Source organism: Bactrocera dorsalis, chromosome 3 (assembly GCF_023373825.1).
Source record: "Bactrocera dorsalis isolate Fly_Bdor chromosome 3, ASM2337382v1, whole genome shotgun sequence".
Classification (NCBI taxonomy): Eukaryota; Metazoa; Arthropoda; class Insecta; order Diptera; family Tephritidae; genus Bactrocera; species Bactrocera dorsalis.
In genome coordinates, this window is record NC_064305.1 from 41,630,164 (window position 1) to 41,649,031 (window position 18,868).

The following is an 18,868-nucleotide window of genomic DNA, read 5'->3' on the forward strand; positions in this document are numbered from 1 at the left end:
CTTAAAATTCTCTATAAAAATGGTCCGAATACTTTTTTGAAGTTATACTTCTTATACGAGTTCGGAAAAGGTTGCGATAGATTCAGGTTGCGCAACCTTGCTCAATATGAATCTAACGCAACCTTGTCTGCGAAGATGTTCGAGCAGCAAGCGAAGCGGTGACAATCGGCGATCGTTTGTTCGATTCTTTCGGCACAGCTCGGCTTTTCTACCAACAACATAATGTTGCCATGCTTATGCTGTTGTTGTTTTTGTAGAACAATGTTTCAATTTTTGGTTGGTGACATGTTCACATGCGTGCGCATATGTATGTTTGTATGCTTGTGCATTACTGAAGTTATACTTCTTTTTCTTTCGTTTGTCTTTCATTTCTGCGAATTCTCAACTATTTTGCGTATCTTTTGGTTGAAATACTCTGCGTTGGCCGTTGAAAAATTAACGCTATACTTTACAGAATCATTTCTGTAGTTAGTCTTCATTTACATTTTTTGGAAATCGACCTGCGATGACGAGGTTCATATATCGTTTTATCTCACAGCGTGAGGTTTAAGAAGTTCATTTCTAATTTTGTCTTGTGGCATATTAGAAATGATGTTTCTTCGAAAATCGTTCGATTACAATGGATAAAACGACTTCTGAGTGGTGATTTTAATAAATAAATTCCTTTTGGTTGAAATGCTCTGCATTGGCCGTTGAAAAGTTAAGACTGTATTTCTCAGGATCATTCATTCCTTTCATTTCTTCAAAAAAATTAATGACCTTTAGAAATATGCATATTTGCATTATTTCGTTGTCATTTCCATATTCGTAGCAATAGAATTTCTATGGCATAAGTAAAGTAATGGCCGCCGATTGTCACCCCTTGCCGCTGTAGCAACTTCGCCTACAAACATGCGTAAATATGTATGTATGTATACGTATGATCATGCATACATATCGACGCAGATTTTTGCGAGAAGCACCAGAAAGTTATGCAATTTATGATTTTCAGTCGTCGCGAAAAGACGACTTGTTGGCAAAGGCATGCTCGGGGAGATGTTACGGACTCTGTTTTTATGAATGAAGCGAGATCGCTTGTGGAATTTGCGCCTTCGTTCATGAATGAAATCGTTTTTGTTGTAAAATGTACTACACTTGTTCTTCGCCAATTTGGCTGCCATATTGTCTTGTGAAGATTAATTTTTTGTTGGTGACATATTCATATGTGTACGCATATGTATGTTTGTATGCTTGTGCATTATTTGTTTGGCAATGTATGCAAATATATGTACATATAAGTATATATGAATGTATGAACATGGAAGTCAATGCGCGCACATGTAATAAGTATATTGATAAGTGATGAAAATATGATTTCAATTTCTGAACGCGCACATGCGTATACATACACTCATATGAGCATGTGCAGATACACAAGATAGGATAGAAGATGTAAAATTTATTCTGTCGAGATTCGAACCTGTGGTAGCATCTTGACTTTCCAAGCGCTTACCACCAACACCACCATTCACACTTAGGTTGCGCTGACTTAGGTATGGTTTGGTTATGCATGTACAATGTACATAAGAAACACACGATGGTTCTAATAATTTTGTTTAAGTATAGAAATATGCTTTTGTAGAACATTTGCTTTCGCAAACATACAGACAAATGTGCAAACGACATAATATATGTATGTATGATTGTTTCGCATTTTGCTTCTACGCCGGTCAAATTTCTATACAAAAATCGGCTGAAATGTGTGAGAAAATAAAAAATGGACAACTAGGGCAAATAATTTTTAAAAAATTTATTGACAATTAAATATAAATGAAAATACATGTAAATTTACTTAAATTTATTGAAATTTCGTTTCGCATCTTTCGGCACTTTCAAATTAATTAATATAAGTAAAATTCACGACTTAATACGCACACGTCTTATTCGCGCAAAATTTCCAACTTTATGAAAATTGGCGCAATTATTGACACTTCAATTTTATGTAAAGTTTAAAACATGTTTACATATGAATATATAATATATTTTATTTTGGCGCAATTATTGACACTTGTAATATACAAAATTGGGCCAAAACGAAACAATGAAATACATAATTACTTTTGCATGTCAATATGAAAATGCCGGCGGCAAAACGCAAAGGCATATATTGCACATACACAAGTAATTCTTTGCAAAATGGAAAACGTCATTGAAATACATTTTCTAGTTTATTTTTCTTAAGAAAAAATGGATTTATTTCAGTTTTTTCTTTTAAATTATAATAAGAGTGATTATTAGCTACAATTATAATTAAAAAAAAACTTATTTCAGCATAAAACAGAACAAGAAAACAACAAAAACAAAAAGTGTGCAAATATTAGGCTGTCAATTAATTCTTTGCAAAATGTAAACATTGGTTAAACTTGTAACGAAAACTTATAAACTATAACATTTAAGGTTCTAATATTTGGTGTGGCGTCCCTTGGCATCTAAGACCGCATTCAGGCGACGAGGCATGGAATGTATAAGACCATTTATGTCGTAATACTCCGGTATTTTCTTCCATTCCTCTTTAATTGCTTTTATTAAGCCGTTTTTATTTGTTGGTCCCCGTTTAGCCACCTTCTTCTTTAGTAAACACCACAAATTTTCGATAGGGTTTAGGTCAGGACTCTGAGCAGGAGTGTCGATCACTTTGCTGCAGTTATACAGCAGCCAAGTCCTGCAAAGTAGCGATTTGTGTTTGGGGTCGTTGTCCTGATAGAGTTTGTATTGCAGTTTATTTGGATTCTGAGGGCTAACGAACCCAAAATCCAAGACGCTTTTTGTTAATTCATTTTTTAAAATGTCCAAATAAAAATCTTTGGTCATTACATCATTAAATATACGAAGCTCTCCAACGCCTTTGGATGAAATACATCCCCAAACCATTACGGAAAGTTTGCCAAACTTTACTGTTGGTACGATATTTTTTTGATTAAGGGCTGTTTTGGGCTTTCTCCACACTTTGCTGGGTCCGTCATGATAGTACGTCTGGTAAGTTTTGTTGGTCTCCCTTCAGAATTGTTCAAATGCAGCCGATTTTCTTTTTCTGCCCGATTTATGATGTTATATACTGTCCTTAATTTAATATTAAACATATCAGCTAATTCTTTTGCCGATTTACCCTTATAATAGTTGTAATAAACCAACTGTATTACATTTTCACCAACTCGTTTACCAGGCATTGTTTTAATACCGTATTGCGAACACTTGTGCACTTGTTAAAACCAAAACCATAATAAAACGAGACATAAGAACATATTCCAGACGCACGTGTTGATTTTCCTGGAATTTGATTTACCGTTGCTTTGTTTTGTGTCTCACTTTAGCTTCTGTTTGCATTTTGCAAAGAATTAATTGACAGCCTAATATTTGCATACTCTTTGTTTTTGTTGTTTTCTTGTTATGTTTGATGCTGAAAAAAGTTTTTTTTTTTAATTATAATTGTAGCTAATAATCACTCTTATTATAACTTAAAAGAAAAAACTAAAATAAATCCATTTTTTCTTACGAAAAATAAACTTGAACATTTATTTCAATGACGTTTTCCATTTTGCAAAGAATTACTTGACAAACTGTACATACATACAGCGATTTCTTGGTTGAAAGCAAAAATTGAAGCATGAGAAATTGAAATGCCGACGGCAAAACGAAATTGCTTACATTCGTACATGTTGTATGAATCATGAAAATATCATCATAATGTTTAGGTAAATCTTTTATATATTTAAAATGACTTATTATTAAATTAGATCAAATTAACATTAAATAATTTGAAAAATAATAAATCAAAAATAAAAGAGTTCTACATACATATTTCCATCCTATGTGAATTCCCTAATTTGAATCTATCAAATGTTCGCAGTCGAACCTGCACCTTCTCTATACTTTTAAGTTATCTGGTCAGTCTTCATTTACTTTCTTTGCAAATCGACCCGCGATGACGAGGTGACTATTCACATATGTGCACATATGCGCAAGTGAATTTAAGTTTTCTAGTTTTCTTTCATACAAAATGATATGCATTTTTTGGAATATCACTAAGAAGTATAACTTCTTCCGCGCATAGGGACCCACCATTTCACAGATATCGCGTTGTAAGAATCACCTTCTACATAATGTACACACATTTCCACACCACCTGTGAGATAGTGTACTCGGCGCGTTTTTTAACGTGGTTTCCCCGGTAGGCTTATTCCACGAAATTTTTTGACGTTATTTTCAGGAACAATACTTATTTAATAGTGTTTAACTGAGTTAAGCATCCGCCCACTCTACTCGGGAAAACTGACGCACCCTAATAAGATAGCTTGATTCACCACAGCTGATGACACCAACACAACTCACCATACTTATACACCCACTCATCAAAATGGATGGACAAGGAGAAAGCAGACACAATTCGTTCTAAACAATCCGTCTGCACAACATTCGTTTACACACTGCGCCGCGTCGACACCTTTCGCCAGCACGGACAATTCGTTCTAAACAATTCGACACGTTCATTCGCTTCCAAGTTTCGCATACACACTGCCGCGTCGATACCTGCGCTATTCGACCTCGATTTCTACATTTTTATCCCGATGGGCGGAACTTCGATCACCAGCACCGTCCAATCATCTTCGGCATTGGAGTCTCGCCGCCCCGCTTATTGACAGTTTTTACGATTAAAACTTATAATTTCAAATTATGATTTTGTTAATATATTGGTAAATTTATTTTATTATAAATTTTGTGTCCTCATATTCATAGTCCTTCGAGCCATAGTGACAGGCACTATGGATTTTGAAACAAAATAAAATAAAAGAATCTATTAACTTTCCCGGCACTCACCTTGCGGTCGAAAAAGGAATTCGCAACGAAAATATGCAATTAAAATGCGGAGCATGGAGCACGTCTGCGAGGTATCGTATCGAAACGAAAAAAGAGCGCATGTAATAGCCCAAAAAGAACCCCGGATTTAATTGCAAAAGCAAATCACGAAACCCAAAATTCCAAAAATTGCTTAGAGACACCATGCTGCTCAAAGGCACAAAAATCTCAAACGCTGCACAGCGAAACACAAAGTGGACTAGTTACAGAACTAGTCACCACCATACCAACTCAAGTTGAGTATAATGAAAACAAATACCTTAATTCACAATTAAGGAAATTTCAAAACTTAAAGAGACTTCCCCCCATAACTATTCGATCAAATAATGGCCGGTTCGTCGTACGACAACCACTAGAGCCACAATTTTCCAATACCCTACATAAAGGTAAAAAAAGCAAGGTCAGATTCCCTCTGACAACCTCATATAAAAACACAAATATATGTTCGTAATCTTTCGACCCCGCAGGATGGCTTTCGCCATTAATGATACAAAAATTCTGCTTAAAAAATCTCATGTGGCGCGCTACTAAACGCCAAATTAGTGCATACGCACTTAAATATAAAATATAACTAAATTGTCTCCAAAAGAGGGAAAATCTACACATTTTTTACAATATTGCCCCATAGGGGCTTCAATTTTCAAAAATAAATAAAATAAAAAAGAAAGTTAAGGGATCACATCATTGGAGGATGGAGTCATGTGTAGAAGTTCACGCAAGTGAGGAAAGTTCTCTGATCGCCATTCACTTGGGAGTGGCCAGAAACGATTCTTTTACATATGACTCAAGCAGCTCACGACTTCCGGTCTTTGACCAAGTATCCTCTGGGTAGCCTAAGAACATCCGTTTGAAGGCGAGCTAAAGTGAGAAGGCGAAATATCCCCTACTTAGGGTTGTGCGCTGGATTTGGAACCCGCCACGTAAAAAAACACCCCCAATGAAAAAGCAAACACAGCCTCGGATGAGAGACCCCCCTTTTGATGACGACCATGGCAAACGAAATAAGGACTATGATTTGAGGGCATGCACCTGGAATGACCGGGCCCTTAATTGGGAAGGTGCCACTGCCCAGCTGGTTGATGTCCTCGTGAAAACAAAGGCTGACATCACCGCCGTCCAAGAAATGCGATGGACGGGTCAAGGACAGGGACGAGTAGGTCCTTGTGACATTTACTACAGTGGCCATATAAAGGAGCGCAAGTTTGGTGTTGGATTCGTGGTGGGAGAGAGACTCCGTCGCCGAGTACTATCATTCACTCCGGAGAATGAACGTCTAGCCACAATCCGCATCAAAGCGAGGTTCTTCAAAATATCGCTGATTTGCGCCCACGCCCCGACGAAAGAGAAGGACGATGTGACCAAAGATGCTTTTTATGAGTGCTTGGAGCGCACTTATGAGAGATGCCCCCTCCACGATGTCAAAATCGTGCTTGGCGACTTCAACGCCAGGGTGGCCAAAGAAGGTATCTTTGGCACTACGGTCGGTAAATTCAGCCTCCACGAGGAAACATCCCCAAATGGGTTGAGGCTGATCGACTTCGCCGGGGCCCGAAATATGGTTATCTGTAGTACTAGATTCCAGCATAAGAAGATACATCAAGCCACCTGGCTGTCTCCGGATCGAAAAACCACCAACCAGATCGATCATGTAGTGATAGACGGAAGACACGTCTCCAGTGTTTTAGATGTACGTGCGCTCCGAGATCCTAACATCGACTCGGACCACTATCTTGCTGCAGCCAAGATTCGCACTCGCCTCTGTGCAGCAAAAAACGCACGCCAACAAACACAAGGAAGGTTCGACGTCGAGAAGCTGCAATCACAACAGACAGCCGAAAGATTTTCCACTCGGCTTGCACTCCTGCTCTCTGAGAGCACTCGTCAACAACTCGGTATAAGGGAACTGTGGGACGGCATTTCAAACTCCTTACGTACAGCTGCAACCGAAACCATTGGTTTTCGGAAAGTGCAAAAGAACAGCTGGTACGACGAGGAGTGCCGTGTCGCAGCGGAGAGAAAACAGGCTGCCTACCTCGCAACGTTACGATCGACCACAACACGTGCGGGATGGGATAGATACCGAGAGTTGAAGAGGGAAGCGAGACGCATTTGCAGACAGAAGAAGAAAGAGGCCGAAATGCGTGAGTACGAACAGCTTGATAAGCTGGCCGACAGGGGTAATGCTCGAAAATTCCACGAAAAGATGCGGCGGCTTACAGAAGGTTTCAAGACCGGAGCATACTCCTGTAGAACCCCCAAAGGTGATCTAGCCACCGATGCCCAGAGCATACTTAGATTATGGAGGGAACACTTCTCCAGCCTGCTGAATGGCAGTGAACACATAACACCAGGAGAAGGCGAACCCGATTCCCCAATCGATGACGATGGAGCAGACGTTCCATTGCCCGACAATGAAAAGGTTCGAATAGCAATTACCCGTCTGAAGAACAACAAAGCAGCGGGGGCTGAGGGATTGCCGGCCGAGCTATTCAAACACGGTGGCGATGAAGTGATAAGGAGCATGCATCAGCTTCTTTACAAAATATGGTCGGATGAAAGCATGCCCAACGATTGGAATTTAAGTGTGCTATGCCAAATCCATAAAAAAGGAGACCCCACAATCTGCGTCAACTACCGTGGGATAAGCCTCCTCAACATCGCGTACAAGGTTCTATCGAGCGTATTGTGTGAAAGATTAAAGCCCACCGTCAACAAACTGATTGGACCGTATCAGTGTGGCTTCAGACTTGGTAAATCAACAACCGACCAGATATTCACCATGCGCCAAATCTTGGAAAAGACCCGTGAAAGGAGAATCGACACACACCACCTCTTCGTCGATTTCAAAGCTGCTTTTGACAGCACGAAAAGGAGCTGCCCTTATGCAGCGATATCTGAATTTGGTATCCCCGCAAAACTAATACGGCTGTGTAAACTGACGTTGAGCAACACGAAAAGCTTCGTCAGGATCGGGAAGGACCTCTCCGAGCCGTTCGATACCAAACGAGGTTTCAGACAAGGCGACTCCCTATCGTGCGACTTTTTCAATCTGCTGCTGGAGAAAATTATTAGAGCTGCAGAACTTAATCGAGCAGGTACAATCTTTTATAAGATTGGTGTATGCCGATGATATTGATATCATCGGTCTCAACACCCGCGCCGTTAGTTCTGCTTTCTCCAGATTGAACAAGGAAGCAACGCAAATGGGTCTGGCAGTGAACGAGGGCAAGACGAAATATCTCCTGTCATCAAACAAACAGAAGTCGCACTCGCGACATAACTTTGAAGTTGTAGATAATTTCGTCTATTTAGGAACCAGCATTAACACCACCAACAATGTCAGCCTAGAAATCCAACGCAGGATTACTCTTGCCAACAGGTGCTACTTCGGACTGAGTAGACAATTGAAAAGTAAAGTCCTCTCTCGACGAACAAAAACCAAACTCTATAAGTCGCTCATAATTCCCGTCCTGCTATATGGTGCAGAGGCTTGGACGATGACAACAACCGATGAGTCGACGTTGCGAGTTTTCGAGAGAAAAGTTCTGCGGAAGATTTATGGTCCTTTGCGCGTTAGCCACGGCGAATACCGCATCCGATGGAACGATGAGCTGTACGAGATATGCGACGACATCGACATAGTTCAGCGAATTAAAAGACAGCGGCTACGCTGGCTAGGTCATGTTGTCCGGATGGATGAAAACACTCCAGCTCTGAAAGTATTCGACGCAGTACCCGCCGCGGGAAGCAGAGGAAGAGGAAGACCTCCACTCCGGTGGAAGGACCAAGTGGAGAAGGACCTGGCCTCGCTTGGAGTATCCAATTGGCGCCACGTAGCGAAGAGAAGAAACGATTGGCGCGCTGTTGTTGACTCGGCTATAATCGCGTAAGCGGTGCCTACGCCAGTAAAGAAGAAGAAGAGGATGGTGCTTCATAGCCATACAAAGATTTTAGTTCATCGATGCACGATGATCGCACGTAAATGTTCACGAGTTAATTCCATTTTTTGGCCGAGATGAATTTTTTAATTCCCTGTAAATAAAACAATTCACTATTAAATGACAAAACGTTCTGAGTGATGTTATGCTAAAGAATATCAAACTTTGCACAACACTTAGTGTTGCCTAGTCCAGAAATATATATAGCAGCCATCGTATATATTCTTAATCTGGAGAATCTCCTCTATCCGACCATACCCATTTTATTCCCGAAATCCTGAGACGGTATTCTAAAGCCACCCCATATCATTGTTTGTTTGATAAAGAACTTACAGAATTTTTAAAAGACATGGTTTGTGAATTGAATAATTTACACGGTGGATGCATGTTTACGAAATACAAGAAAAAAGGAAGTGGAAATTCAGTCAAACAGGCGATACGGCAGTGCTCATATTAAAAAGTGTGTAGTGAATGTACGTATCACCTAAAACAAATCGAGATAGCTTTAGTCTTATATATGTGTGTATATATGTATAAATCATCTGGATGACGAGGAAAGTTGAAATACGGTAACTTGAGTAAAAATTAAGATACCACGATGAAACTTGGTATGTGGGTTCCTTAGATGGGCGTAATCGTACCACTGCCACGCACGCAAATGGCCATTTACCGAAAACATATAAAAGGCCATAACTAAGCACCAAATTAAGATATAGGCTTGTAATTTAGTACAGAGGATCCCAGGAGCAATGGGCGCCTATGGGAATTTTTGTTTTTAAGGGGCTATACCAGTGTGACGCATGAAAAATTAAGCGATTTTCGTGAATTTTTTTAAGAGAAAGTACGCTTTTGAATATTTCAAACTTCTATGAACGTAATAAGGTATATTTTCAGCTATATTTTAAGATTTTTTTTACAAAAATGTTAAAAAATAACGGATTTATGGGCTCTCTTCGGAGGTGCCAAAAAAAAAGCGCTCCAACTGCTGGCATGATTCCGGCCGAATGAGTATCTCAAACAAAAAAAAAATTTAAAAGTTTATTAAACTTAAAAATATTTCCTATACAGTGAACTACGATCTTTGAAAAATATCAAAAATTAAGAAAATGGCGTAATTTTGAAAAAAAATCGTTTTTTTACGAAAAAAATCGGATTTTTTTTAATGCCAAATTGGCAATTTTCAACCAATCAAAAAGATCGTAGTCTATTGTATAGCAAAATATATTCAACTATACCCAGTTTTAATTTGAAGTCGATCGGTCAATTTCTCGTTGAGTTATAATGTCAGCAATTTTGAAAAATGTCGTTTCGAGAAAAACGCGTTTCACTAATAAATGTTTGCACCGGCCGCTGTTTAGAACGCTGCCATTCAAAAACTATTCAAGATACGACCTTGCCGATTTCACAGGATATTTTTAAATATATAAACTATCGAAAAAACAAAAGTGTCACACTGGTATAGCCCCTTAAGTAATCGTGGCCACGCCCTTTAACTCCTAAACCACTCAATGCCATGAAAATGCAGGTATGCCTTTATGACCTACTGATTGTGTGAAAATGGATGAAATCGTATGATATAATATGACACGTGAGTTATCGCAATGAAAAATAGCTGGCGTGCTCTTCTCATAACAGTGTGACCATATATAGTAAGGTTAGTTTTTTATGGTTAGTTAGTCTAAGTAACACGCTAGTAGCATGTCGATACTACCCCAAATTCCATATACTATACAATGGTTTTCGTTTTTATACTCGCAACAAAGTTGCTAAGGAGAGTATTATAGTTTTGTTCACATAACGGTTGTTTGTAAGTCCTAAAACTAAAAGAGTCAGATATAGGGTTATATATACCAAAGTGATCAGGGTGACGAGTAGAGTTGAAATCAGGATGTCTGTCTGACAATTTCCGTCCGTCCGTCCGTCCGTGCAAGCTGTAACTTGAATAAAAATTGAGATATCATGATGAAACTTTGTACACGTCTTGGCTCCATAAGAAGGTTAAGTTCGAAGATGGGCAAAATCGGCCCACTGCCACGCCCACAAAATAGCGGAAACCGAAAACCTATAAAGTGTCATAACTAAGCCATAAATAAAAATATTAAAGTCAAATTTGAGACAAAGGATCGCATTAGGGAGGGGCATATTTGGACGTAATTGCAATTGCAAAAGTGGGCGTGGCCCCGCCCCCTACTAGCTATGTCAACCAAACTCTGCAGATTCGTTTCCCTCAGGCATTTCCATATACGGTTTAAAAATGGAAGAAATCGGATAATAACCACGCCCACCTCCCATACAAAGGTTATGTTGAAAATCACTAAAAATGCCTTAACCGACTAACAAAAAACGTCAGAAACACTAAATTTTACAGCAGAAATGGCAGAAGGAAGCTGCACCCAGACTTTTTTTTTAAATTGAAAATGGGCGTGGCGTCGCCCACTTATGGACCAAAAACCATATGTCAGGAACTACTCGACCGATTTCAATGAAATTCGGTACATAATATTTTCTCAACATCCTGATGACATGTACGAAATATGGATGAAATCGGTTTACAACCACGCCTTCTTCCAATATAGCGCTATTTTGAATTCCATCTGATGCCTTCTCTGTATAATATATACTCGTACATACATTGGTTCCTGATGATAGCGGAATAAAACTTTACACAAATACGGTATTTGAGCTGAGGTATCCCTTGTGGAAAAATTGTCGTGATCGGACTATAACTTTTTAAGGTCCCTGATATCGAACACGAAGAACTCAGTGGCTAACCTAACCTAAGCTAATTTTTCACCGAAAATATCGGTAAATCTCTCAGAATTTAATTCTAATTAATTTTACAGCAAAATCTCGATTATCACTTTATCATGCGAGAGTATAAAATGTTCGGTGACACCCGAACTTAGTCCTTCCTTACTTGTTCTAACAAATATTATAGCACTGACAGTCACCAGCATTAATTCAGGAGTTTGGGAGGATAATTCGGTTGCACCCAAACTTTGCCCTTCCTTAATTGTTACAATTCAGTTTATTGTATTTACCTTCAGGTTTAAGAGATATATCGCTTAACGCAACATCACTTTAACAGGATCAGGCTCCTTCAACGTCCATTGGAAGTAAGGATAGTTTGTTGTTAGGACGCTTAATTGTGCCCGTCTTCGTAGTCTGCCACTTGCACCTTGCCATCTTGCCCTTCGAAAGTTGCAACTACTTGTCCAATTACCCACTGCTGCGGTGGCATGTTGTCTTCGTAAACATTGGGCTGCAAATTGCGTTTAGGGTGCAGCCATTTGTTGCCCTCCTAATGATCCGTCAGCTATGTTTTGTACCACTGTCGCAAAAACTATTGCTTGAGACAACAAACAAGTTGCCATCTCTCGCAGCAATGACTTGGGTCCATTGCTACCTATTCTGGCGGAAGTGCTCGCAGGGAACACATATTTATAGATGCGCTGAAGTTAACGCCATCATTGGGATTCTTGCTCAGAGGTGTAAAGTGACCGAGAATTGAGGATGGCCTCCATTTCGACCCACAGTGTTGATGGCTCCCCTACCGAATGCGCAAATCCGCCGAAGTGCGCCCGCGGTAGTACAAAGATGAATTTGAACTCTTCGTCTGCGGCGAATTCCTTTAGTTCCGTTGCCTGGGTTAAAAAAGCGTCTTTCAACTACCAGCTTGCGGTCGGCGCCGACAAAATTGGTTGCGTTGTCTCTGAACATCTTCTGCGGCATTCCTCGGCGAACAATGACAGGCCTAAACCTAATTCTAAATGTACTAACGGCCGTAGTGCTCGAAGTCTTGCGACTGTCAAATTTCCCATTATAACGTTTCTCAACTTATCCTTGTAATGTAAACATGTATACAATTTCTTACAATCTACTGCAATCTTCTAGGCATTAATTACCTATGTATATGCGTTTTCGAAGAAGCGATTATGAAATATGAATATAAACCACCTGTAAAATTTTTAATTCCTCTACGTTAGTTACTCCGTCCACTCTTGGATTTCGGACACTCTATTTGCGACGAAGGTTTGTAGTGGCAAAATATGTATTTTTATGCAATGTAAAACTATTTCGGAGTCTGTCCAAAATGTAGTTTCAACATAGGCGCTACTCTAGACCAAAAATCCGAAAGAAGCAGCATACATTTGATACCACTAACAATTGACTTTGTATATAATTATATCCAGCAACCGCATCTTATGGAGGCGTCGGCGATGCCATATATTTGGCAGATGCCACTCGGCTCAGCATTTACGTAAGGAGGAATGCTAATTGATGAGAGCCATTAGGTTGGTTTTAAATTCCGTCAGCTCGTGTCTAGTTTTTGTATCCAAAGCTCTTGCAATAAGATTTTTGCTTTGGTAACTAGTGGCGCTAGTAATCCAAGGGGATCATCTAAAACAATGCGAAATAAATCTTCTTTAGGCAACCAATGGATTCCCAACGTTTCTCATATAATCATATTTGTCATTGAAGCTTAATGACTTTTCAGTGCAATTAACTTAGAGTGGTTCGAAAACCAATTCGTTAAGGTGAATCCGGCCAAGTTTAATATTTTAATTACCTCACTTCTCAAAAGATCCAGAGACTTGAAATTTTAGCATCCTGTTAATAGGTCATCAACATAAAAGTCTCTTTTAATGTTAAATGAACCGATGTAGCAGCAATATAAATTCACGAACGAATGTCAAAAAAGTATAATGATTGTTCATCTAAAATAAGAACACTATAAAGATGGGTTGCTGAATTAAACATGGTCGTACAAGCCTTGAAGACGATCCACTTGAAAAGGGCACAGAAGGTTATGGCATCAGTTTTTTGGAATTCGAAAGGAATTTTATTTATAGATCATTTGCAAACTAGTAAGACATGAAGAAAAAAATTAGAGAAAAAAGACCTGGGCCCGAATCGCGGCAGTCATGAGCGAGGAAGTAATCGTATCGAGTGAAATTTCGTAACGTGTCGAGTGTGCGGATCGTCGCGCTCGATACGAAACCAATAGAAATTTTATGAAATAACTTCCCTGGTGTAGCTATACGAGTAAATGACATTTTCGAATACATTCAAATACGAAAAAAGCAATTATTTGAATTTCAGTTGAATGTAAATATTCAATAGACGTTTATACAATATGTGCAATATAAGTTGTATATAAATTTACTAAATTTAGCTTTTGCATTCAATAAAATGAACCCTAACGTGTTTTTTTATACAAGTTCATCTGATTCAAATGAAAAACATCATCAAATGGCCATACGATTCAGGATTTGTGATAAAAGTAATCCCATGGCTTTACCTGAAGCAGCATAAGAAAATTTAAAAATTAATTATACCGTTTAACTTAGTATAGATCATATTATTTTAAATCATTTACAGATTCAGGAATCGGTTTAGACTGACCAAAGACGCATTTACTTTCATCCAATCGGAAATAAAATTTAACGGATATTTATCAACCGCAGTACCATCAATGCTTCAATCAGCCGGTGGGCCGGTGGAAAATTCTTAGTAATGATAAAAGAAGTCGGTATAGTCCTGAAAAGGTGGCGAAGTTCGGCAATGTATGTGCAGCATTGCATAACATCTGCATACAGTTTAAAAATTCAACATATTGCAAATATTTTGTAAATGAAAACAATAATATAGAAATTGATACGGGAAATGAAACTCAATTAAGTAAATTGGTCATAAAATTAGAGATCATATTATGCTGTATTTAGATAATAATTGAATTAAACGTTCCAAAAACATTTTAATTCATATTTTGTTTTAATAAATATATTTTCAGTAAAAACAGGAAGTACGAATTAACATATCGTATATATTGGTGTTTGTTTCTGAACTTTTCTCTTTAAAATATCAAGATCATGAGTTTTAATCTGCAACTCTACAGCTTTTTGTTGCATATCTGCTTTATGTACATACATCTTCTTTTATTTGCAGCGATCTCTTCTTTTAAGCAATTAGTTTCTCAAGATTTTTACTTCTACACCAACATCTATCCCCGTAGCTTGGAGGAGTTGCTCTTCTGCTACAGTTAAAAGCTTTTCATCGTACTGACCACCACCAGTCCCTTGTTTCGAGGCTTTGTTGAAAAAAATTTTCTTTTTTATATTGTGGTTTTGATCAGCCTATTTTTGCATTTTATTATTATTTTAATCATCTATTATTTTATTTATTTAATTAATATTATTTACTTGTATTGATCTTACTTTTTGCAGCTTTCATCGCTGGCCCGGCAGCGTTAAGTTTTAGCGTCAATGAATCCCATAGCTTATTTAATACAACTTTGCCTTGAGCACAATTAGGCAAAATATTATTTGCAAAGTTCTGATGCTGTAGCATAAAATGACTCATCAAATCTTTTTGACGCATATTTATTTTGTTTACATTTGTCCTTAAATCATTAGCTATAATTATAAAACATGTTAAATAAACTCAATAAAAGAAAAATAACTTACATTTTACTTCCGATTATTTTTATACTCTCCCAACAAAGTTGCTAAGGAGAGTATTATAGTTTTGTTCACATAACGGTTGTTTGTAAGTCCTAAAACTAAAAGAGTCAGGTTTAGGGTTATATATACCAAAGTGATCAGGGTAACGAGTAGAGTTGAAATCCGGATGTCTGTCTGTCCGTCCGTCCGTGCAAGCTGTAACTTGAGTAAAAATTGAGATATCATGATGAAACTTAGTACGCGTATTTCTTGGCTCCATAAGAAAGTTAAGTTCGAAGATGGGCAAAATCGGCCCACTGCCACGCCCACAAAATGGCGACAACCGAAAACCTGTAAAGTGTCATAACTAAGCCATAAATAAAGATATTAAAGTGAAATTTGTGCCAAAAGATCGCATTAGGGTGGGGCATATTTGGATGTAATTTTTTTGGAAAAGTGGGCGCGGCCCCGCTCCCTACTAAGTTTTTTGTACATATCTCGGAAACTACTATAGCTATGTCAACCAAACTCTATAGAGTCGTTTCCTTCAGGATTTCCAAATACAGTTCAAAAATGGAAAAAATCCGATAATAACCACGGCCACCTCCCATACAAAAGTTATGTTGAAAATCACTAATAGTGCGTTAACCGACTAACAAAAAACGTCAGAAACACTAAATTTTACGGAAGAAATGGCAGAAGGAAGCTCCACCCATGCTTTTTTTTTAAATTGAAAATGGGCGTGGCGTCGCCCACTTATGGACCAAAAACCATATCTCAGGAACTACTAATCTAATTAATTTTACAGCAAAATAAAAAAATATGTAAATGACGGATAAGGAAATCTCGATTATCACTTTATTATGCGAGAGTATAAAATGTTCGGTGACACCCGAACTTAGCCCTTCCTTACTTACATATTAACTGATATATTCAAACTTCGGGCCCTGGTTCGCCAAAGAAAAAAATCGTGTTTCATCAGGACAATGCACTGTGTCTCAAGAGCACTTTGAAATTGGCTAAAATCCATGAATTAAAGTTCGATTTGTTGGAGAATCCACCGTATTCGACAGATTTCGCCCCGACTTCCATTTGTTTCCAAAAAATGTATGCTTTGGGTTTCGTCAAATGAGGAGGTCATAACGACTGTTGAAGCGTTTTTTGCAGACTTTCCGGATTCTCACTTCAGGAATGGGATCCACAGATTTAACTATCGTTGGAGCAAGTGTATTAATGTTTAGGGAAATTATACTGAATATTAGAGTGAAGTTTGAATCATAATATTTTGTTTTTCTTAGCAAACGACAAATCTTATTGAACAACCTGCTTTTGGCATCACTGAACATTTAAAAAGAACTTGTTGCGAGCAATGGAGAAGGTGCAGTGACGTAATTTACCCTATTAAAAAAAATTGACAATTTCTGTCTTCTTCATGCTCAATTAATTGGGGATACATTTTAGTAATGTCAGCTAAAAGAAAGAAGAAAGTTGAATATAACATTTAATGCTATTTGAGTTGAAGATCGACTCAAACCATTAAAGGCAACACGTAATTGGGTTGTTGTACTCTCGGACCTTAAAACGCAATGATGCGGAATGAGGTAGTGTGATTCACTCGGGATCTTATTCTTCTTTGGGTTCATGTGACCCAGTACTGTATATTCATTCATAAAGTCCAAATACAGTTTACGAAGTTCTTCATCCCTTAATGTTTTTCCCTCCAGGGCTTGAAATCACCAAACTGCAGTTTCTTAGGTGTGACCAAGTAACTTACGGTCAGCTTTAAAAGGCAACACTTGAGTTCTATTTACGAAAAATTTTTCACACTCTTGTTGCTCTTGTGTGAATTTGATGCCATTTGAATCTGAAGGTAAGCCAAAAAAATTGGCACTTTGTTTTGTTGTAGTTTGTTTTCTTTTGTTTGCACAGCTTTCAGTAATTCGCACTCCTTGCGCTTAAATTTTAATTTTTCGTCGAACGGCACTTTTATACAATACAATTATAATTTTTTGATTGTCACTTTTGGCCGAGACTGTTTCAAACACTTTGGTACGATTAATATAGAACTCACTGTATCTACAGTTTCTTTAAAAATGTCCTTAAATGTCCTTTTCAATTGCATATTTGACTACATTTTATAGCGGCACTTTTGCGGCATAGAAATTTTTTAATTAGAAATAAGTTAATGACATGTTATTAGTCAAAAACATTAAAAATTAAAAACAAAACACATTCAACTATAGATAAATCAATCGAAATATAGTGAGCTTTACAAAATCACTTTAAAAACAATAAAATCGGCCGCATTTGTATAAACACAGAAAAGCTAATACATATGTGTTTTACTCATTAAGGTTAAGTTCTCAAGTAAATGCTTAAGAAAATAATTCCTTATTTCTTGAGGTGTAGTCAAGTAATTTTGACAGCAGTTACGCATTGTGAATGATGCACATTAGAAGAGCAAGGGAAAATAAATCAAGAAAATGTGTATAAGTATATTAATATTCTCATTGCGGTTTAAAGAATGTGGTTGATGATTGGTAAGTTTTATACAACATTTCACAATGAACTCTATTTCATATTAATGATTTTAACTAATTGTGGGATGAACTTAATACCATATTCAGACCGAAAATTTGAAGGGATTACGTTACATTTAAGCTCTTCACTAATCAGCCCTCACTGCCGTTGAAAAGATGAAAAAAATAGCTGTTTTTGACATTCAAGAATTCACATCACTTAATATTTATAAAAAGAAGACATTGTCATAAAGTATTTTGAAATAAAAGCCGTCTTCTTTTAAATATTTTCCATATAATGCAAATAATGGACGATTTTTTTATTTGGGAAGTCGATTTTCAGGTGAAATTAAATTCTTTGTAGTGTCTAAATCAGCTGTGATAATGTAATAGATTTTCAATGCTGACAAGTAGTTGGCGCGGATCAGTTTCAAATCATTTCTATGAAGTGATTTTGAACTGTCATTTTTGTATAGCGAAATGTTGATAAATTTATAAGATTAGTGGGATAAACCACTCAACAGCCGAAATCGTCTGATTAAGTGTCGGTCTGTTCTTCTTCTTTGAATGCGATAGTCGCCGTGGCCAATCTCTTGCAGAACTTTTCTCTCGAAAACTCGCAACGTCGACCCATCAGTTGTTGTCATCTTTCAAGCCCCTGCACCATACAGCAGGACGGGAATAATAAATGACTTATAGATTTTGGGTTTTATTCGCCGGAAGAGGTGGAGGATGTATATATTAAATATTTCGAGTTCGACATCGCCTGACCGGATAGTTATACCCTGACATTCTAGGGTAGTACCTTTGCGGTCGATGCCTTCATCAATTGGACGATATTGCACGGTGTTATGCAATATGAAGGTTGGGCCACCACCATTATCTCGCTCGCGATCTTTACGTAACACGTTGAAACCGGCACAACTCGAAAGAACTGAGCGGCTGTTTAGCTTGGTTTTTTTGACCGCAGCTATCGATACACGTTCCCGATTCATAAGTGCAACTATCTCCTCGATCTTGCTCTGGAGTCCGTTGCAGTTAAATTGAAGAATTCGAGTGTGTCACGGGTGTCCGT

The 18,868-nt window shown here is 37.9% G+C and overlaps 1 non-coding gene across 1 annotated transcript; it reads left to right on the top strand.

Annotated features, from left to right (window-relative positions):
* The first annotated feature begins 437 nt into the window (after positions 1-437).
* Positions 438-644, top strand: LOC125777964 (small nucleolar RNA U3). Its single transcript, XR_007422461.1, has one exon. It is a non-coding gene; the product is annotated as a small nucleolar RNA U3 (small nucleolar RNA).
* Positions 645-18,868: the final 18,224 nt, after the last annotated feature.